General features: G+C 34.8%; 1 protein-coding gene across 2 annotated transcripts in view; it reads left to right on the forward strand.

Moving 5' to 3' along the window:
• The window catches only part of LOC144444531 (gamma-2-syntrophin-like), a 123,936-nt gene that overhangs the window by 4,626 nt on the left and 95,155 nt on the right, over positions 1-24,155 (forward strand). The window contains exon 1 of one of the 2 annotated variants that reach the window (XM_078133975.1): positions 12,016-12,083. The exons of the other annotated variant lie outside the window; for it this stretch is intronic. The gene's annotated coding sequence lies outside the window, so the exon portion shown is untranslated. Of the gene's footprint in view, positions 1-12,015; positions 12,084-24,155 lie in introns of those variants that run through there. 2 annotated transcript variants of the gene reach the window in all.

The following is a 24,155-nucleotide window of genomic DNA, read 5'->3' on the forward strand; positions in this document are numbered from 1 at the left end:
TACGGGGGTGGGGTGGGAGGGAATGAGAAGCACTCTCTTGTGAAAAAATTCTCACGAGAACGCTGTAAGTTTGATAATTAGTGTCTGTTTGATCTATTATAGTTTGCATTTGCAAAGTAAATTTTGATTCCATACTAGTATTTATTTAGGTATCCTGAGTGTATCAAGTAACCAGAATCTTGTAAATAGTTCTCTGTTTGAACCTGAATTCTCAGTATTAGTACATAGTACATGGTGAAGAGACATTAGAATCTATACTGTGGAAACTAAGTAGGCAATTCAAATTGCCATCTCTTTACAAAGTACACCAACTGTGCAACAAACTATTATATATGATATCATGTCATTTAATATGTGGTAAAGACATTCAGGACATATGATACACTATAAAATGATATTGAGACTTCTTCATCATTTCTAGTTAAACTGGCGGTATTGCTATTGTTAGTAAAGGTTACTTGAATTCAATCCCAGGTTCTTGCCTTAGTCAGTGTTATCTTATAGACAGGATCGTTCATTTCTTGTGGTCAAACTTTTTCTATACATGTAGCTCTGCTAGACAACTATTTTCTTACCCAAAATCTAATTCCTAATCTGAACTGGGCCTTTAAAGGCCAGTGTTTCAATCCCAGGCTCTCATATCAGTATTTAATATGTAATTTATCAGTGAAGCCCTGTGTGCCCTCTAATGATAGCCACATTTTGTTGTTGAGTCAAAATGATATACCCCGGTATATAAACTTGCATTTCTTGTGAATGACCACATAGTAAGAGATAGGGGAACAACAAATTTTGGTGCATCACTAGCAATTGTGTGCATCAGTGGCACAACAAATTGTCTTAAAGGGCACACTGGTGGAGCCATAACGTGGTGACTTTACATTAATTTATCAAAAGTACCCAGTTGTCATTCTGACTAAAATGATGTTACGCAATCAATATTTCACAGTCACAAAAGATTTCAATCATTTTCTCAAATTGATAAAAAAAACATCACAACTAAATCAGTCAGAAAAATTGAAGATTTTGACAAGTTACAAATTGGGATTGTCATGATTGTACATCATAGCCCACACTGCGACAGTGGTACATGTACAGACAACCACTTTCTTGACCCCCAGCAGAAAAACAATGCTTGGGCTTACAAGAATGCAAATATATCTGAAGATGAGAAATGTAAAATGTGTTTTGTAGATTAGCATTCGATGCAGATACAATATCCATTACAATAAGCAACTAATATGTCATGTTTATTGGTGCTCAGTAATTTGTCATTTACTGTAGAAGTTATTGCAAGCTTGAGTGTAAATATCTCTTGCACTTACTTGTCAAGGGGTTCTGCTTTTATTACATGCATGTACCCGTACATCGTATGTATCCAAAAGTATGTATCCAAAAGTTCATTAAAGTGTGTGTTCACCTGATTTGGTGTACAGAAAATGATTGCACATTCATTTACATGCAGACAGGTACAGGTACATGTACTTGTGCAATCGTACATGTATATTACCAGTATTGCACTGCAGTGAAAGTGCAGTAAGAATGTGCACTGGTACTGTGTACATGTACAAGTAACTTGTAAGATGTGCACCGGTGTACATGTACAAGTACAAAAATATAACTTGTACATGTAAGACTTGCGCTAATGTACCGGTACATGTAACTTGTAAGACGTGTACCGATGTACATGTAACTTGTAAGACGTGTACCGATGTACATGTAACTTGTAACTTAAGACGTGTACCTATGTACATGTAACTTGTAAGACGTGTACCGATGTACAAGTAACTTGTAAGACGTGTACCGATGTACATGTAACTTGTAAGACTTGTACCGATGTACATGTAACTTGTAAGACTTGCACTGATGTACAGTCATGTAACTTGTTTAGTGTTCCTGCAGTCATATTTTCATGAGTGTAGCAAGTGAAAGTGCAGCAGAAAACACTGCAAGCACAAGTAGAAATACCCTGAGTATACTTGCACTCATGTGGCATGAGCTTGTTCTGTTATTATTGTTTTATTCAAAACTGCACATTTCTGTAAAAAATCATGCTTTACAGTCGCACAATATTGTGTGCTAGGATCGTATTCCTATTTGCATATAATTTGCATGTGCTAGGATCGTATTCCTATTTGCATATAATTTGCATGTGCTAGGATCGTGTTCCTATTTGCATATAATTTGCATGTGCTAGGATCGTGTTCCTATTTGCATATAATTTGCATGTGCTAGGATCGTGTTCCTATTTGCATATAATTTGCATGTGCTAGGATCGTGTTCCTATTTGCATATAATTTGCATGTGCTAGGATCGTGTTCCTATTTGCATATAATTTGCATGTGCTAGGATCGTATTCCTATTTGCATATAATTTGCATGTGCTAGGATCGTATTCCTATTTGCATATAATTTGCATGTGCTAGGATCGTATTCCTATTTGCATATAATTTGCATGTGCTAGGATCGTATTCCTATTTGCATATAATTTGCATGTGCTAGGATCGTATTCCTATTTGCATATAATTTGCATGTGCTAGGATCGTATTTCTATTTGCATATAATTTGCATGTGCTAGGATCGTATTCCTATTTGCATATAATTTGCATGTGCTAGGATCGTGTTCCTATTTGCATATAATTTGCATGTGCTAGGATCGTGTTCCTATTTGCATATAATTTGCATGTGCTAGGATCGTATTCCTATTTGCATATAATTTGCATGTGCTAGGATCGTATTCCTATTTGCATATAATTTGCATGTGCTAGGATTGTATTCCTATTTGCATATAATTTGCATGTGCTAGGATCGTATTCCTATTTGCATATAATTTGCATGTGCTAGGATCGTATTCCTATTTGCATATAATTTGCATGTGCTAGGATCGTATTTCTATTTGCATATAATTTGCATGTGCTAGGATCGTATTCCTATTTGCATATAATTTGCATGTGCTAGGATCGTATTCCTATTTGCATATAATTTGCATGTGCTAGGATCGTGTTCCTATTTGCATATAATTTGCATGTGCCAGGATCCTGTTCCTATTTGCATATAATTTGCATGTGCCAGGATCGTGTCCCTATTTGCATATAATTTGCATACAGGCCTGTATTCATGAATGTTTTTGGTATTGCACTATCACTGACAATCAGTGAAATTGCCACTAGTGTGCTTGCATACCGGAATGTAAGTAATCATTGGTAAAAAATGTAATGTACTTGAGGCTACAAACATGCCATTAGGAATAGGGTCTCGTGGGATATGGCAATAACTTATATGTATATGACTAAATGAAATCTTAAGTCTCTTGTTGGTCAGAGAGCTATACTAATATCACACCAGTTAAAATGATATGATCCTGGATTTTATGGTTTCCTTGATTACTGTATTTCCATATGAAAAAACTATAATTTATATTTTACTACTCATTCATACATCATTTGTGTGTATTGAGGTGCTGACCCAGTATTAACTGTTAAGGTATGTCAATGATGGAAAAAATGTGTGAAAAAGTCTCAGAAGATGACAATGTTATAATGGTATGTATACCGCAAGTGTAATTTTGTTGTTTTTATGGCGGTACATCAATGAGTTTCCCAGTTATTTTACCAAGTTTTCTCACCAAATTATGCTATAAAAAGTATAATATGACAGAAACCCCAAGATTCGCTAGTACAAGTATGGCATACTCAGGGTGTTTGCAGGAGTGCTTGCAGTGTTCTTTGCTACACTTACAAATGTATGAAAGTGTAGCAGAAACACTGCAAGCATGATCGAGTGCAAATACCCCTGCTGAGTACCCAACACTGGAACTCACGTGGTACAATGTATGGGGTTCTGTTATTATTACCGGTATATGTGTTCATCTGAAACGGCAAATTTCCATAAAAATCATGAAAATCATACAGCGCACTTTTGTCTGTAGCGAACGACTGCAGTGGAAATACTACTAGTATGCATGTGCACCAGTGCAAGTAATTAGTCTCAGGTACATAATGTAATAATGTATGGAAAACTACAAGTGCATGATGTCACTTTTATCACATTTTCTCCTTTCTTATACCAGGTTTCTCAAACTTCAGCTAAAAAATGCAGACAAATCCTAGCTTGTTCCACAGACTTAGTGCATGACTTCAAGGCTCAGAATCCATAAATTCTTGAAGTGCCTCACACATCATGTCTCGTTAAAATTACTTTATTGGGTGAATGAAGTATACGCTTTTTGGACATCTATTTGTGCTATTGGGCACCACATATAATTTCTCATTCTTGATTTACAAACATCAAAAGGTCTTATTCGGTAGATACGGTCAACACTATCCCAGGGCTCAAAATTAACTTTTTTCTTAGGTAGTCGTAGTATGCTACCAATTTCAGAAATTGGTAGCCCAAGTAATGTGACCTGTAATCCCATATTCCTGAACTGAAAACAGATTTCCTCTATTGGAAATATGTCCATAAATCTTCCATCCTCATCACGGAATCAGTGGTAGCCTGAGTGGGCTTAATCGAGTTCCTATACAGTATTGTTACGATTTATACCTTCATTCACAGAACTACAGGCTGGTCATCCAGACTAGAGTGGGCTACCATCAGCAAATTGTGGTAGCCCCATGACAAGAATTGGTAGTCTGTGGGCATGGGACTACTGTTAAAATTTGAGCCCTGTATCCTAATTCATACTTATTTTAGTGTTGTAAACTATAGACTGCCACAGCTGGTGTGTAGTTTTATTCAAAGGTATTAGTTGAGAATTAATTGGATATCATCTGTTCTAATCAATATACATGTCACTATATAGTTATACATTATACATGTACTATTACAATGTATGTGATATATAACCTCTGGTATTCCAGCTATTGGAAAGATCAAAGGTCATATATTTTGATTGAATTACCATGGTGAAAATACTAAGTGTGAGGATGGGTGAAAGTGGGGTGGGGGTGGGGATGGGGGAGGGAAAGAGAGGGTTGATGATTACAGAATCCATAATGGAGCTGCCAAAACAATCTGGTGAAATAGTACTAGTCAGGGGATGATGTGAGAGTGGATGGGGGTTGGGGGTAGGGGGGATGTAGGTATAGTTGATGATGATGATGATGATGTGTGTGTGTGTGTGTGTGTGTGTGTGTGTGTGTGTGTGTGTGTGTGTGTGTGTGTGTGTGTGTGTGTGTGTGTGTGTGCGTGCGTGCATGCGTGTACATGTTTGGGTACATGTTTGTGTGTACAGTGTACATGTATGTGGGTGGATGTAGAGAGGGGTTATTTTCAGTAAATGATCACAAACTGTACTTAATTTATAAAATCTATGGCTTAATTGATTTACACTAAATTACAGTAGGAAATTTTATTGACTTGCTATCATATGATAGTTGATACTCAAATACTGTTTGTGTGAATTTAAGACATTTAATCCATTACAAAAATGAAAAGGGATGAAAATGTGACCTCCATAGCTATATGTATATTTTGTATGGCATTTTCAGTTTCCATGCATCTGCATAGATGAGCCATTCCACCCTTTCCATTTTTGGTACCTGTATACACCCCATCATGTGTTTATACATGTACATGTAAGTATGTATAGCTCACATCTACCTGAGTTCGAGGTATTTTACAAAGTTTACAGATAATTTCCCTCTCCGTTACCATCGATGATAAACCTTAGTGAAAACACTAACAGCAGATAATTTAGATAACAACTTACAAAATGTACTAAAGTTATAAATGTTTACTGTTATAAATATTTACCACTCTTTTACGTCATGAAAATGACTAGGGAGGTGAATATGAGGCAATTGCCCCACCCCTCGGGTATTGTTTCATGGCAAACACGGTCTAATCCCCCACATTTGTCCCGTATCGCCCGAGGTGGGGTCCCTCGGGCATTACATTGACTCGTGCATAAGACTGACAACACTTGGATCTTTCTTTCTTTGTAATTGGTGTCTTTTTTTTTCTGAGTTTCTCATGACCTGACTGACCTTACATTCATGGAGTCAAGCAAATTCTTTTTAAGAAAATGATGTTTTCTATGGCTGGATCATAATGTGCAGTGTGCCCTCTAATGATAGCCAAATTTTGTTGTGAGGCAAAATGATAAAAACTTGGATTTCCTGTGTGCATCACCACATAGTAAGAGATAGGAGAACATCAAATTTTGATGTGTCATCAGTGGCGTGTCAAATTGGTTTAGAGGGCACATTGACTTGTTTAATCAGAAAAAAAATGATGACTTCTATGGCTTGATAAAAAAACAAACCATGGTGCCCTATAGATCTATGGATGCTTTCTGTGGCTTGATCAGAAAATGATCTGTACTCTACATTGCTAAATCAGAAAAAAAAATGATGCTTTCTATGGCTAAATCAGAAAAAAATGATACCCTCAATGGCCAGATCAGAGAAAAAAAAAGATGTACTCTGTGGTGGGATCAGAAAAATATAATGCTTTGTATGGCCACATATAGATCAGAAAATATGACGTATGTGTACGTATGTACATTATACTCTATGGACAGATCAGAAAAAATCACAGTCACCGATGTCGATGATAAGATGGCAAACATGTAACTACATGTATCATTTATTGCTGAATGTTTGGACCTTTGATAAATCTCAGACCACTAAATATATTTAGTGGTCTGAGGATAAATCAAGCTGTTCATAGTATTCTTTAATTTTCATTTCTAAGGCATCCAGTTTGTTGAAAGTATGGCCATAAATTGAGTCCATCACCAAAATATACATGACTTGCTGAAATGTACAGACACACTTACATTTTATTCTTTTCTTTTTTGAAACCAACAGACATTTTCTGATGAGAAATATAGAGTTAAATAGGTTAACCTGATCAAGTGGATTACATTGATTTTATAATTCATACTTAACACTAACTAGATGTAAATCAATCAATTATACAATATTGTATTTCCTGTTTCTAGACTGCCAACAAATTCACAAATTACTCAGGTATGAATGAAATGGAGGCATTGATTTCTAACATTAATAGTGTTATTTTAGTAGACATCTTTTAAAGTAATGATGGGTACTATAGATTCACTGCTTTTATTGATTTGTGTGTTGATACATGTAGCTATGAGTAAAGTGAGGTAGTGCACAATTTGTGTTGTCACTGGACAGGTTAGCTATGTAGATTGATTTGTGTGTTAACTGAGTAAACTGAGGTAGTAAACAGTTTGTGTTGTCACTGGACACAGAGAAGACAGTTTGTAGTTTAATTCATTGCATCTTGTTGGACACAATTTGACAGTGATACCAAAGTTTTGGATTTGACTGCATAACTCTATTTCATGAACCTGACCTTCCAAAAATACTGCCCTCTATGGCAACATCCCAAAAAATCACATAATTTATAGTAAACCACATGTACCAGTATGTATGAAAAAGTGTGTGTCTCGATGAAAACAAAATGTCTTTTTCACTATTTATCGCTGAAATATAGGAAAGTTTTGATGAAACAAATAGTTCATGGTAATCCTTGTGAGTTTAATTGTCATTGCTATACTGTACTTACAGACGTCTGGAGTGTTCAAAGTATGTACATGTAGTACTGCACCAGTACTTGTAAATAATTTGTACATTATATATGTACACTTTATTTTGTCTACAACTGACTTGCCTCATCATTTTAAAGGCCAATGTTTCAATCCCAGGTCATCACATTAGTATTATCTTAAGAAGGATTAAATGAACCATTCTGAGACTGTTATTTAGAAATTAAACAGCATGCATATATACATGTACATGTACCAAGTCCTTGTTTGTAACTCAATAAATTGCAAATGATTAGTAAATGTATAAATTCTTTTTACACATTTTTTAGCTTTTTGTAATGTATAATTTATTGAGTTACAAACACAGACTTAGTCAATGTTGTTACATATTGATTTTTCAAGTAGGAAGCCATGATTAAATTGTTTTATAAATTAAAAATCCAAAATAAATGTCCAATCCTCATCCATTATGGCCATTTTAAGTGTAAGGTTAAACAAGAAACATTGAAAACTTAAAGAGGTTCACCTTTAAAATAAAAAGGCTGTATATAAACCAAGTACTTTCATGAAATGTGCTTTATAACTACATTGGTATTTAGAAATGGTGGATGTACAAACTGCAGTCATTCATTGTCTGAAGCACACAAATTGATCCTCTACATGTATCCATGGCAACTGCACAGAACAAAGAAGTTGGCACACTGTGTAGTCAGTTAGGGTGATGACCTTTCGGGTAGCCTTCCCTGCAAATCTAAATATAGAGATATATTTATAAATGACATCAAATGTCTAGTAGTAATAATAATAATTGATATTGATGTTATTGATATAGTAGCCTTGTGAGTAGATTATTATGGTGTTATTATAAATATAGACTAATAAGTAGATTTAATGTGTGTATTATCAAGGACTTCAACATGATACACTTTTAGCCGAACAGATAACTCTATGTTTTTGTTAAGGTGGTAAGCCTAAATCTACCTGAGCTTTTTATACTGGGGTTCCACACCAAAATATGATTTAATTAGATGTTATTCTCCAATATTTTTCTTCATTCAGCCAAGGAAAATATGAATGACCTAAGGGACCTTTGTCACCAATGGAGTCTCTAGACGAGTAGTGACACAACTCCGTAGGTTTTGGCTGAATGAAAAAAAATATCGGAGAATAATATAATTATAGCAGTGGCAGTAATATCAAAGAAAAATAAAATAAATTAAAAGTTTTACCATATCAAATATAATTACTGTCAGTGTTATTACAATTTACAATGTAGTCAATGATTTAGATAAAAGTTATCATTTCAATCCTTTCACGTCATGGTCGGTCAGATGATTAAAATTGGATAAAAAATAACATCACACAAAGGTCAAACAAAATTATAGTAAAGGTTAGTTATAGCCAAATCTAAAAAATCTTTGTTCATGTTGACTCTGTGGTGTCTAGATATAGTTCTGCTATATGGGGTCAGACGGTGTTGTGTAGAATGGTCCGATGGTGGTCTGTCTCTTTAGCTGCTGTGGTGGTCTGTCTCTTTAGCTGCTGTGGTGGTCTGTCTCTTTAGCTGCTGTGGTGGTCTGTCTCTTTAGCTGCTGTGGTGGTCTGTCTCTTTAGCTGCTGTGGTGGTCTGTCTCTTTAGCTGCTGTGGTGGTCTGTCTCTTTAGCTGCTGTGGTGGTCTGTCTCTTTAGCTGCTGTGGCTTGAAGTTCTTCTTACTTTAATGATGTATCTGAGTGTCGATTTCCTGTATGCTATGTTCTAATGTCCATCACTTCTTATAGAGTTCATCACTTTCTCCTTCTGCCAAGTATATATTTGTATTGTTGGAAAAAATGGGTGATACAACATGCACGAATCATGCAGGTTCGTAATTAGAAATTTTTCCACAAAAAAAATATACAACCCAAAAGCCATTTGAGCCAGCACCCTAGTGTCCTAGTGTTAAAGCAGGCGGTAACTGGAGTAACCCGGAAAAACCTGTGTTGTTCGGCAGGATTAAACTGTACATCACCCTTCTTACCTACAGATCTAGGAAATACATTGTGTATTTAATCAAACCCAACTGGTGCTAAGTGGGTTGGAACCCAGACTGCAGTGGTAATGAAATGGAATAGACATTGAATATAAACACTTGATATCACTAAAATGGAATAGACATTGAATATAAAGACTTGATATCACTAAAATGGAATAGACATTGAATATAAACACTTGATATCACTAAAATGGAATAGACATTGAATATAAACACTTGATATCACTAAAATGGAATAGACATTGAATATAAACACTTGATATCACTAAAATGGAATAGACATTGAATATAAAGACTTGATATCACTAAAATGGAATAGACATTGAATATAAACACTTGATATCACTAAAATGGAATAGACATTGAATATAAACACTTGATATCACTAAAATGGAATAGACATTGAATATAAAGACTTGATATCACTAAAATGGAATAGACATTGAATATAAAGACTTGATATCACTAAAATGGAATAGACATTGAATATAAAGACTTGATATCACTAAAATGGAATAGACATTGAATATAAAGACTTGATATCACTAAAATGGAATAGACATTGAATATACAAATGTAAACATTTCACATCCTAAAATGGAATAAATTATAATAGATACAGTGATGTAATGAAATAGAATAATGAGAGGAGTGTTTATTTGGCAGACAAAGAATGCCATATGCAAAGACCATATTAAATAAACATCTGTTACAAACATTGATACTTCTTTGAAGGCCAAGTTGATATTAGGATTTAAATTTCAGTGTGAAAACTAGTTGAAGTAGAGCTGTAGAAAGAGATCATCTAGAACAAAAGAATTATCCAATGTAATCCATATGGCTCCAGTGATAAAATAACACTAATATGAGAACCTGGGATTGAAACCTGGCCTTTAAAAAATTGAAGTGACAGTGGCAGACTCTAGAGGGAGCTGTTCACTTTGCTCATGGGGCTGCTTTCAGGCAGCTGCAATAGAAACATTCTCCATGCAATGATGCTTACCTACTATCTATAAAGAAAAGTTGACTGGATATTAGCAGGCATCTCAGTGTTGTTTTGTGTAAAAATAACAATAATATGCTCCTCAAATGGCTTGAATCACCAGGAATATTCAAATCAAATTTTTGAATGACCAGGAATATTCAAATCAATTCCCTGAATGACCAGGAATATTCAAATCAATTCCCTGAATGACCAGGAATATTCAGATCAATTCCTTAAATGACCAAGAATATTCAGATCAATTCCTTGAATGACCAAGAATATTCAATCAATTACCTGAATGACCAGGAATATTCAATCAATTACCTGAATGACCAGGAATATTTAGATCAATTCCTTGAATGACCAGGAATATTCAAATCAATTCCCTGAATGACCAGGAATATTCAAATCAATTCCTTGAACGACCAGGAATATTCAGATCAATTCCTTGAACGACCAGGAATAGATACAGACTATAAAATATATGCCTTGAAATTCACTGTTATCTTTTAATTCTTTCATACACACTAACTCCAAAGATGTAGTGTTTAGTAAAACAAGTTAAATCAAGATTAATTTCCCTGGATTTAGTTTTCAGTTTTACGTCATGATATAGTGTTTGTTATATTCACTTCAACGTCATCAGTGTTGTAATTTACAATTTCTCCATCCATTGGTAATCCATCAGGCAGAGAAAGAGAGGGCAGGGCAGTCTAAGGGTACTTTTGTAACTCATATTCACCTCATTTTATGTTCCTTAAACTTGGAAACATCAAGATAAAAATTTTAACACTGTAAATTCATGGCTGTCATACTTTGTAATCATGACTTTATTTTCAAAATTTCCATTTTCTACATACATACCTGTGAGACTGAGCATTCTTTTTATTAAAATTCTAAGGCATACATGTAAAAAGTGGAATATTAGCGATGTAATATACATGTAATTTATACTTCATTTGTATTTGTAGCTTAGTGCACACCCCCCTTCCCCCTCCCCCTCCCCCTGCTAAGGTGCAAACCATTAAAATGTAAAGTCTGACAAATTTAGAGTATAACTGTGTGGATGGACTCCAAACTTTGATGTTTCCCAGGTACACAATGTATCAAAATCTTAGCTCATAGTTATCCCTGCAGATAAATCTCAACTCTGATACCAAAATTTTGATGCTGCGCTGGTAACAAAATCTGCACATCGATTTGTATTCCTGTCAAGATGGATGATTCTCCAGACATGATGTTAGTAAAGCTTTGAGTGTTTTCGTCACAGTACACCAGTCAATACATAAAATGTACATAAATCAACAACTGTCTACCGATATAACATGTAACCTTTGACCTGTGTACCTTTTATTGACGTGCTTGGCTTGTTGGTTATCTGACCTGAGTTTTGTCATGTTTGTATTCTACTTTACGTCAACCCTCATGTATCATTCATAACACCTCTAAACCCATTTTATAGTGCATGCATGTAAGCCACGACTTGCAATACATTTTAGTCCGGATATCTCGGTTGTTGAGCTAAGACACTGGTCTTTTAAATGTAAGTTAGCATTTCTGTTTTTTCTTGTCATTTTTCTATCAAAACAATTACCAAACAATTACTTTGGGAATGAGAATATGGGTTTAGTTTTTTTTTGTGAAGGGACACAGACTTGATTGTTCTTGGAAACTATTGCAATTTGAAAAAAATGTGTGTGTTTGTTGTTTATTGTAGGAACCCATAGCAGCTAAAAATATACATATATTTACCTTCTCAGTCATAACGAATTCTTTAGAGGGTAAATTTGACGGACAGGGATATTCTTAAGTTGATGAATAATTTGTGTTTGGGTCGTAGATACTGTTCTTAAATTTTTAGTCTCTCAAACCAGAGTGTATTTTTCCAATGACCTCCAGGCGGCATGTGTTGTATCGATGACACAAATAAATGTACAGGTGTGTGGTTTTAAAATGATTCAATATTTATGTAAACACTGAGACATATGATAGAAAATGTATACATGTACTTGTGAGTGTACAATTAAATTAATCTGACAGCAGTATTTCTCTTACAAATCAACATTTCTATTCCAAGCCAAACACTTTTGGAAACAGATCCTGAAACGTTTAAACTGTCAAAATTCTCATTTAAAATAAGTAGCCAGAGTCCATTACTGCATATTTGTCCTTATTTGTTGTGGTATGGGTGGGAGCTGTGTGCCCGTAGACTGTCGACAGTCGTTCGTGCCTTTTTGCTACATTTTATCTAAAACCAAAGTTATTGCCTCTCTCCAATCCAGAGAAATACTATAACCGCGTACTGATCAGCGAGTGCCAGAGGCATGTTCATGCCTTCGGCAATCGCAGTTCCTATCAGTACGCATTAGTATTCAGTACTATGGAGTGAGGCGAGGACTTTGATTTAGATGAAACGTAGCAAAAAAGTCACGAATGACTGTCAACAGTATATGTGCCATAGTCCATATACATAATGTAGTAAGGGATACGGAAACAAGTTACATCAAATTTTAGTGTTTCACAAGAAACTGCCTCATGTATACACCAGTTATGTATAGATGGGACACTGGGACAGTACAATGAGTAAAACTGAAGTAAAACACTTTCTCTATATTCTAGTACACTCGTTTTAAGAGTCATTTATAGCATTCATATCAAGTGTAAAAATATACTGTTTCAATTGGTTTATTTACAAGCATGGCATATGGCTTTTTGAATGTGGTCAATTAGCAATGAAACAGTATACTTTTACACTTGATGTGGATACTATAAACAATTGTGGTACTTAAAAGAAAACTTTACTTTGATGTTTTGGGTTGTAATTACCATACATGTATGTCTCTAGTGCTGTGGGTATATTTGTAGGGATTTGTAGGGATGCATTAATTTAAACTTGCATATTTCAGTAATGTGCAATATACTATAAGATTCCTCTAGTTGTAACCTTAGAAGTTAAGTTGTAGCTGTCTTGGAAATCACCTTCAATATTTTGCCTTAGTTTTGGGAACCCCGATAACAGACAGGGAGGCATAGCATTCAATATCTAGATTACTATGAAGGTACACATACATGTAGTTTTATGCATTTCACTATGTATGACACTAGTACCCAGTACATGTAGTTGCATGCATTTCTACATAGATTTCCATACTGTATATGTACATAATTGTAGTAGGGAAAATTAATTTAATCTACTTTTAATAGCACTTTGTATGAAAACAATGTCATATATAATGTACACATGTACTTTGGGACAATTTTTATTTTGCATTCACAGCAGACAAAGTGAAAATTGACTTAATTAAAGCACATGTTTCTCAAGTAGCAATATATCAAAACTGTGGATATCCAGGTACTTGTGATATGTATAAGTGTGCTTGTAAACAGTAAGCTAGGGTTCACTAAGAGCTGGTCATATGATGTTGCTAGTTTAGAAGCCAGCTGTGTGTGCACATGCATGCACATGTCCATATGTATGTGCATGTGTATATGTGTTTGTGTGTGTTTGTGTGTATATATCCTGGTGGTGGCAGTCCCAGACGAAGCAGGTACGCATGCTTGTTAGAAATTTCACGGAAAAGGGCTGTTTTTTTCATCGGCCATCTAGATCCGTTGAATCGTAAAAAAGGGGTACTTTTTCAGATCACCCTCCGAGAATAGGGGTAGGATGCCTTTTTTCTACTCTCTCTCGGAAGAAACTTCCCAAAGAAGGCCTGGTAATCCAGGACCATACATAGTCATTGCAAGATCATTGTTACTCTATGCCCACCCCTAAATTAAAGTGATTAAAATTTCTTATGTTCTGACTTTCAGAAATATGGGTGTTTTTTGCAGTGATTTTCTCCCAGATTCACTGAAAAAGGGGGTGTTTTCATTGAAATCTTCCAGGAAAAGGGGTACATTTGAAATTTCACTAACATGCATGGGTACCCACCCATCCAGGGACTGCCTCCGCCGGGGTGTATGTATAGTTGTGCATACTTGTATAATGCATCCACTAATTAAAAGGCAACATTTTTCTTCTTGATGCTCAAAATGATTAAAACTTACAAGGTTTCCTTGTCAATGTGAGTCACCATGTCAGTAATCTGATGTACACAATGCATGTACATTTAGTAGCTAGACATGTATTCTTAGTCTGGTATAGTGATTGGACTAACTTACATATTTCAGCTTCGACATCGTCTGAACCAAAAAAAAGGATGACATATAATGCAAATCTGTCATTTCTTTTTGTCAGTAATATTTCTTGTCTATATTTAAAGTGATCAACTCTGATGAAACCTGCTTGGGTGAGAAAATATAGTTATGCGCATTCAAGTATTTTTTCCCTTTGGTAGCTACACAGATTATCATGCAGGTTGTCACTTTATGGCATAGAAACTTTAATTTGTTTGGGACACCTATTGACAATATGGAATGTAGTTGACAAGTCTACCCATGATGTAGATTTCTGCAGCACTTCACTGGGGTATAAAAATGAGCCATAGAATCACTTTACTATGAAAGCCATTTTAGTTTTGTGTGTGTTTAAACTAACAGTGACCTCACAAATTTACTTGATGTTTGTTTACTGTTGTAAAGTCATAAATACAACAAAGGTACACAGCATCACCACACAGTGTGTATGTTAACCTCCTTACAAAGCCCAAAGCCAGCCCTCATCATTGTTCCATTACCTGCTGTTGTCTGACGGAGCATAAATAGAATAGCTGTGTTATGGTTGCTTGGTTAACACATATACCTATACCTGTACATGTCCTGTATTGTGGTGTACACAATAAACTGATTTATGGTTCATGTAATGTTCAAAGAGTCAAGACACCCATGTGGTCTGTGATACTACCGGAATGTTATGACGTTTTTTTAGCTTCTGTGTACATGTACATATGTGTGTAGGTATGTACAATGTACATTACGAATGTAGGTAAGTTTATTTTTTGTGTGGTATGTTTCTGTTAGTTTAGGCATAGCGAAGTCGCTAAGGAGTACGTGTGAGTTTAACAGTAGAGTCAGATCTTTAAACTTCTATATATGCATGACTGTGTATTTGGTAACAATTTGGATGGATTTCTGGTAAAACTAACATTATTGCTATTGTACATGTACATATAATATATAACTGGGTTGTCGGTGTCCAAGTGGTTAGCTCGTTCGCCTCTTACTTAATTCTGCAGTCTGGGTTCGAACCTGCCAGGTGTCGGCTGGGTTTGATTTAAAAAATTAACCAGGTCTGTATGTAAGAAGGGTGATGCTCAGTTTGACCCTGCCGAACAATGCAGGTTTTCCCCGGGTTCTCCGGTTTCCTCTTGCTTCTTCAACACTAGGGCACTGGGGCACTGCTCTTGCGGCGACCATCCAATAAATTTCCGAATAAAGATTTATTATTATTAATTTAGGTGAAGATCCCGGGTAAAATACCTACTAGTACTACTAGGGAACTATGTACATTTTATCCACCAGTACTTGCCACCCGTAACAAAAACACTGTCACAGTGGTATAAATGTATGTTCACTTCCCGGAAGATATATTCATATGTTATATGAGAGTATATCTCCTTATAAGTCTTATGATAGCATGATATAGTATACACTGTCCATGTAGCATATATTGTTGTTAGGAACTTTTAATTATTATGTCCATATCATGCATATTACAAGAGCTATCACTGGTGAATTAATATTGATGCACCCTTTCCATCAACAAGGGAATTGTTCTGATATAATAATATACACATGTATACCTATTAAGTTATTATTGTATACCGTTGGAATATTATATTTTTATCCATCTAGATACATATACATGGACATATTATTATTAGCTGTTCCATCAACTGTTTTCACTCAGAAAGGGGTTACATAAAGTACATTATGTAGTGCTATTTTTTCTGGAATAATGGAAATAGTTGTATTGTTTGGTTTCCTGTGTTGATGTGTATATCTGATCTACTGTATGACTATAGCAAGGTGGGTAGAGGGTACATGTAGGGTACTGGACCTCTTTTTATTATCCAATCACCATCTTTAAATGAAGTTTAAAAAATGGCGTCAGTTAATTACATTACAATGGTGTCAATACTCCTACAGTAGCCAGATTCTGGCAAGAAGGAAGTAGTTGTGAAATAAAGTTGTACTACATGTCTATGTCACTGTAACTGGAGTGTACATATGAACATTTTTTTTCAATAGTCAAGTCATCTATTTTCACTTATTTCGTTAAAAAACAAAAAAATGCAAAAATAGGTAGTGCCTAAAATACTTCATTGTATAAAAAAAGTAGACCGGGCTGTGTAATTCATACTTTGACTTTGAGAACTTGCTGGAGACTGTAAAATTGCACAATTTTGTACTTGGTGAAAATATCTAGGTTTAAAGTCTTTGTTGTTGAAATACCAGTAAATAGACAACCACATAGTATATTGACTGAAACTTGTTGAAATACCAGTAAATAGACAACCACATAGTATATTGACTGAAACTTGTTGAAATACCAGTAAATAGACAACCACATAGTATATTGACTGAAACTTGTTGAAATACCAGTAAATAGACAACCACATAGTATATTGACTGAAACTTGTTGAAATACCAGTAAATAGACATTGTACATAAATGTTAATTCTAGTCGTAGTTTTGTATAGAGGTCAGTTTTATCCACAAGACGTACTACACTAACAGATTGAAATCATGCTCACTTTGGTGCTGCTGATTTTAGGATGCAGACTACAAAATCAGTTTCATTGGATTTATTGTACCATATTATATATAACATCTGAAATCAGAATCTGAAAGTTTGTATTTCTATTGATTCAGTGTATTCAAAGTACTACAAAACAAGGTTACATGTGAAGCAGAGTCAGAGTTGAAATATGATTTAAGAGTTAATAGCAATGCAACTTTTTTATGTCTTCTATTGAGCTCCAAATAGAAAAATACAACTTGCATAGTTGAGATGTTACTTTGAAATAAGTGAACACTGTCAGGTGGTCCTTGATTGGATCTCAACCCCTGATCATGTGACAGTATAAACTAGTCATAACCCTAGTGTTATAGTTCAAGATATGCAATCATATCCACTCATAAATAACAATATCATTAATATTGTGATACTTGTCCAACTCCCATATGTAAAACGTACATGTTTTTGTTGTTTCATCTGAATATTTGTAAGATTTTAATGGTAAGCAGAGATGTGTACACAACGGTCATTATTACAAGCAGGATTCATAAAAGTGAACTGGAGACTGGAATAGCAAATAGTTTCATGGATACACATACCAACCTGTGCCCTCACTCAAAATACACAAGTCTGTCTTCAAATTTGACATCTTTTAAATTATTCAGAATATTTTCAATATTTCATTTTATCGCTTCTCTGAGCTTTTCATGTGTGATTTGGTAGTCTAGCTCTACATGTACCAACCAATTGATTGGTTCCAAGCAATAAAAGAAGTAGCCAATACCTTGGCAAAAAGGATGTGTCTGGGGAGGATAATCGGGGATAAAAAGATGTCAGATATATTAATGAATGATAATCCATGGATGCACGTTATCATGACAGAGTCCCACTGGTAATGTTCCATGGATGTATGTTATCATGACAGAGTCCCACTGGTAACGTTCCATGGATGTATGTTATCAGAGTCCCACTGGTAATGTTCCATGGGTGCACGTTATCAGAGCCCTACTGGTAACGTTCCATGGATGCACGTTATCATAGCCCTACTGGTAACGTTCCATGGATGCATGTTATGAGAGTCCCACTGGGAACTTCATCCATGGCTCAAGTCACATTGTTTGAACTGTGGGAGCAAGTTGATATGGTTATGATTTTATCACTTCGTATTTGATATTCAGAGTTATTTTGTTAGTACTTGGAATACATGTACTCGTGCATGAATGTATAGTGCCCTCAATATGAATGACAGAAATGCTTTTGTTTTTTGTTAACCTGTCATATTGTGCTTGCAAATTGGGAAAGAGATTAAAAATTTAGAAATCAAATACCTTTGAATGCTTTCATCATAAAGATTTAGAAAAAATCTGGACTAAATTTCTAATGTTTGAAAATATTTTGATGTGATAAGAGAAAAGAAAAAGAAAGGGAACTTGGTAGTATAAAATATACATTGACACAATTTACGACACTTGTCAGCACTTCTAAATAGCTTTTAACATCAGGGCAGCAAACCATCACTTGATATTTATGATTCTGAAAATCTCTTTTCCCAGAAGAAAGAAGTGAAAAACTTTATAAAAAAGCCTTTAGGTGTAAAACTAGTTGAAGATTCATGTCCTGTTTGTACTCATTTACTATTAAAGTGAAATTGTTAGTATTCCATATGGAAACTAATGATCCATGTCATGCTAGCATTCCGTACCTGTCCCAGTCTACATTGACACATTGTTATTCCGTACCTATCCCAGTTTACATTGACACATTGTTAACTCGTACCTATCCTAGTTTAGGATCCCACATTGTTATCTTATATCTGTCTCACTTTCACTTTGATTCCCGACATATTCTTGATTCCTGTCTGTAGAATTAGAATTATTTTCAAAGCAGTGTGCCCACTAATGAAAGATGAATAATGTTGTTTGGGTCAAAATGATAAGTGATGGGTTGTCTTGTGACTCAACACATTTAATAAGAGATAACAAAATGTAGAGGAACACCAAATTTTGGTAGCTACATACATGTATACCTACATGTACCCACTCACCTACATGTACCTACACCTATACTTATGCCTACCTACCCACCTATGTACGTACGTACGTACGTACGTACCTACCTGCTGATGACTATCCTACCTACCTACCTACCTACGTACGTACCTACCTACCTGTTGATGACTGACCTACCTACCTACGTACGTACGTACCTATCTGCTGATGACTGACCTACCTACCTACCCACCTATGTACGTACATACCTACCTGCTGATTTATCAACCGACTGACCTACCTACATGTACCTACCTACCTACACCTATACTTATAGTTATACCTACCTACCTACCTACAATGTACCTACCCTCCTACCTACATACCTACCTACTGATGTATCAACCGACTGACCTACCTACTGACACCTACAAAATGTACCTACCTACTGACTTAATACATACATTATGTACACTCACTGACTCACAAGATTTCTTGTGAGTAACCACATAGTAAGAGATTGTTCAATGTAGGATAAAAAAACAATTCTTTTAGTTAGACCTAAGGACCCCCCCCCCTCCCCTTAACTAAATTGTCCAAAATTGATCATTGTTTCAGCCAGCGCAATCAATATCAAATCAGTATGTAGTGTATAGTACTATGAATACAAGGCCAGTGTGTATTGAGAAAATTGCTCTTTTATTAACACTTTATTGTCTTTGTAAATGGCTGACATTAACAACAACAATAGAAACCAGTATTTGAACAACTGAACATTGTGCTAAGATCTCATGGACGGCCTCAAAAATTACTTTAATTTATGGACGGCCTCAAAACATACATTTATGGACAGTATTAAAAGTATATTGACAAGCAGTTCAGTAACTGGTCATTCTTCTTGCTCAGGAATATTATTAGCAATGAGTCGTGTCATGTTCAGTATTTTTCTTCTTTTTATCTAAGTGTTGTTTCTGTTGTTTATACTTCCTCAATTGGTAGTATGTGTCAAACCTAAACAAATAGAAAATATAATATAATATGTACTGAGTGAATAAATGTAATAAAGTTTCATTTCTAGCTGTTAATGCAAAATAATAATATTTTTGTTGAAAGTTAATAGTACATAAACTATCTAGTTAACTCCTCAGTTATTTGAACTGATACTGCACTCCATTTGGCAAGATAAATTTGCACATCCAGTGACTTAGAGAAGACCCATCACTTGTACTAGTTTGTACTAGTTTCTTTTGCTTTTTTTACTCTCTCCTTTGAGCTTGGAAGTCACTCTATCGCTGTGAATAGTGAATAAGCATCACATTTGGATGATGTGACATAATTGTGCCCTCTTGCACATAAATTAACCTGAGAGAGTGCTAAATTCTCCCATTTAGCAATTGGACATTTTTTCCAAAATATTTTTATTTTGATTCAATTCAATTAAAACAGATTCAATTAAAAGTAAGACCATTTTTTGTCGGTTGAGAACTAAAATGGGTCGAAATCCCCCACCCCCAAACTAAAAGAATTTAGTTTTTTATCTGACATCGATGTATTGGTTTCACCCCTTAGAGAGCACATTGCTACATTGTAATTTCCTACATGTTGTAGCTACCATACATGTAGATACCTATAGTGTATTATATCTTTCAACACACCAACTGATACATGTACCATCCATCCAGTTTGATATCGGCATTTTAAGGTCATTATTACAGTCCAGTACTTGGAAATTATAATAATTATTTACATATAAAAAAATTAGTGTCAAATGATCAATATTGCAGATGTTTGTGTCGTTATACTTTGATGAGCCACACACTACATACTAGATGTGAATACACTATTGATTTCATTAAGGCAACATTAATTATTTTTTATGTTTTTCATCATATCACCTTAATGGATTGTTCAGTCAGTTAAAAAAGGGGGTGGGAATGGAAAAGTAAGGCATCGTATGAACATGTTGGTGATAATTTGAATTTATATTTTAAATCATACTTCAAAAGTCTGAATGACTTTAGAGATCACAATTTCAAGTCAGACGGAAAACTTTGAATTCTGTGTTTTATTAAAGATCCATTTTCAGTAATATTAAATTAACAATTTTGCCTTGATATACACTGAACAGTTTGCCTTCCACATGCATGTAGGAATGATGTGGGAACACTAAATGTTGGTATTCATAAGAAATTATGTGAGTGACAGGTCAGGTTGTCTTTAGAGGACACACTGCCACTTGTAGAGATGCTATCTTTATCATCAATTATGTTAATATCTTTATTTGACCTGCCATAGAGGGCATTAATATTTTAAAATTGTTTTGTTGAATTGGCGTTTTATAGGTCTGGTTGGTCATGAGAAACATAAAAATGAAAAGAGTCACCCTTCTACAGCATACTGTAAATATCAATGAAACATTCATCTGGTAATTGTACTTGTTAGATTTGGAATTGAATAATGTGGTTAAGTAGGAGTTTTCATCAGACCTTGACTGTGATTGTATTTAGAGCAGCAATGGTGATGTAAGTAGACTGCCAATTGTTTTGTTAACATTTTAATTTGTAATTCTAAATGCCGACTTCAAATTTTGTTTAGTTTCAGCGTAGATTGTACCCTAGGCTATGGTACCGATCCATGTAATTGTATTACTCTCCATTTTGTGTTGACTAATTATGGCAATTTATTTTTGTGTAACATAACTGGTGCATGGTGTTCATCTGACTGGCTGGATGTGTGTGTGGATGTGTGTGTGTGTGTGTGTGTGTGTGTGTGTGTGTGTGTGTGTGTGTGTGTGTGTGTGTGTGTGTGTGTGTGTGTGTGTGTGTGTGAATGTGTGTGTGTGAGTCTCTGTGTCTGTGTCTGTTTCTGTCTGTCTGTCTGTCTGTCTGTCTGTCTGTCTGTCTGTCTGTCTCAGTATCTGTATGTATGTATGTATGTATGTATGTATGTATGTATGTATGTATGTATGTATGTATGTATGTATAGATGTATGTATGTATGTATGTGTCTGTCTGTCTGTTTGTCTGTCTGTCTGTCTGTCTGTCTGTCTGTCTGTCTGTCTGTCTGTCTGTCTGTGTCTGTCGGTCGGTATGTATGTACCTGTATGTACATTGTATGTACAATGACATGTATATGTATTTATCATGCATGAATATGTTTGTTTGTTTGTTTGTTTGTTTGTTTGTTTGTTTGTTTGTTTGTTTGTTTGTTTGTTTGTTTGTTTGTTTGTTTGTTTGTTTGTTTGTTTGTTTGTTCGTTTGTTCGTTGGTTGGTTGGTTGGTTCGTTCGTTCGTTCTTTTGTTCGTTTGTTTGGTCGTTCGTTTGTTCGTTTGTTCGTTTGTTTGTTTGTTTGTTTGTTTGTTTATTTGTTTGACTGACTGATGTAACTTTAAAGAATCTTCCAAACTGATTGCTACTTTTTAAGTCTATAGTTTTATGATTACAAAAACAAAATGATTATACTAAGTGTGTTATATGAAATACTTTATGCACATTTAGAAGGTTGTCTTGTACAAATGAGATTGACTTACATGTATGTTAACTTGAAGTGATCACTAGGCAGAGAGTGTGTTTAAAAGGTAATTACATGTACATGTAGGTTACATTTATCAACAGTAAATAAGTATAAAAAACGTGAATCTTTGACTTGTTTTCACACCTTAGACGTATACCTTGTGGTATTCTAAGGAAATCTGTTATGACAATAGAAACAAGTAAACTAAGTATCGGTACGACTCAACCAGTCAATGCTTCAATAGACACTTTTAAGTATGGCAGTATTTGAATTAAAATTGACTTAAGTTAAAAAGTACTTGTACTTCTTGAAAAAACCCACAGTGAGGTATGAAACTATAGTAAAAAATTACAAAATTTTTGTACTTGTGTATGAATAAGAATTGCTGTAAAACACGATTGTAACTTATCTACCAATAGTTCACATTTGGTTCAGTATGGAATACATATATCATAACCGCAGTGTCTTTACTAAGGTCTGGAAATTTCAGTAATAGAGGAGTAAGATTTATATAGGTTTCCATACCATGTATCATCATTTTGTGGTGAATCCAGGTAAAATGCCTGGGAATCAGGTACATGATGATGTAGATCTTATACAAAGAACTACATGTATGATGTATAAATTGCATCACGGTCAATTATTTGTAATAAAAAAATATAGTCTATCATGAAGAGTTCAGGATAGATGCACTTGGTGGATTTGATAACTATTATGTATAATTCCCTATACACAGATTAGAACTGATAATACACAAATTTATCATGATTCATGGAGTCTATGATCAAAATTGAAGATTTGTTTTCAAAGTACGTGTTTGTTCACATGCCCAAGAGGTATATATGTTTGTATGACGTCCCTTGACGTTCATCATATCATTCATACTCACAACTTTGTCATCTCTTGAGTCTTCTTTCATTATAGGAATTGAATCACATTTTTTGATTGCTGTGATATGAGGCAGTTCTTCAAGACAAATTACATCTTGGAAGGAATGATGTTTGTAGTTTCAAAATGACAGCAACACGATAAGCCCAGATTATGATGATTAATAATCTACTAACTGTTACACTAGGATAGCTTTCTATAAAAACATATGATAAAGACCAGATGCTTTGCAGTCGCACGACTAGCAATTAAAAACGTCAAGATATAAACTCTGTCTTCCTGACCTTCATGTACGTGTACGTTTGTTTTCTTTCCCCAGTGATGTCTGTACATACTATTTAATCAAACTATCACATAATGGATTGTCTGATCAACATTTTGTTTGGTTTTGGGTTGAAGCAATGTATTTCAAAAATAAAAACAATTAAATATAAAATGAAATGAAAAAAATCAAATCAAATCCTGACTTGCCTACCCTGAGGGCATGTTACTTGTGACTTCGGTCAAAAAATGTGATTTTTGGTAAAAAAAAGAAATTAAATT

The sequence above is a fragment of the Glandiceps talaboti genome, chromosome 13 (assembly GCF_964340395.1).
Source record: "Glandiceps talaboti chromosome 13, keGlaTala1.1, whole genome shotgun sequence".
NCBI classification, from domain to species: Eukaryota; Metazoa; Hemichordata; class Enteropneusta; family Spengelidae; genus Glandiceps; species Glandiceps talaboti.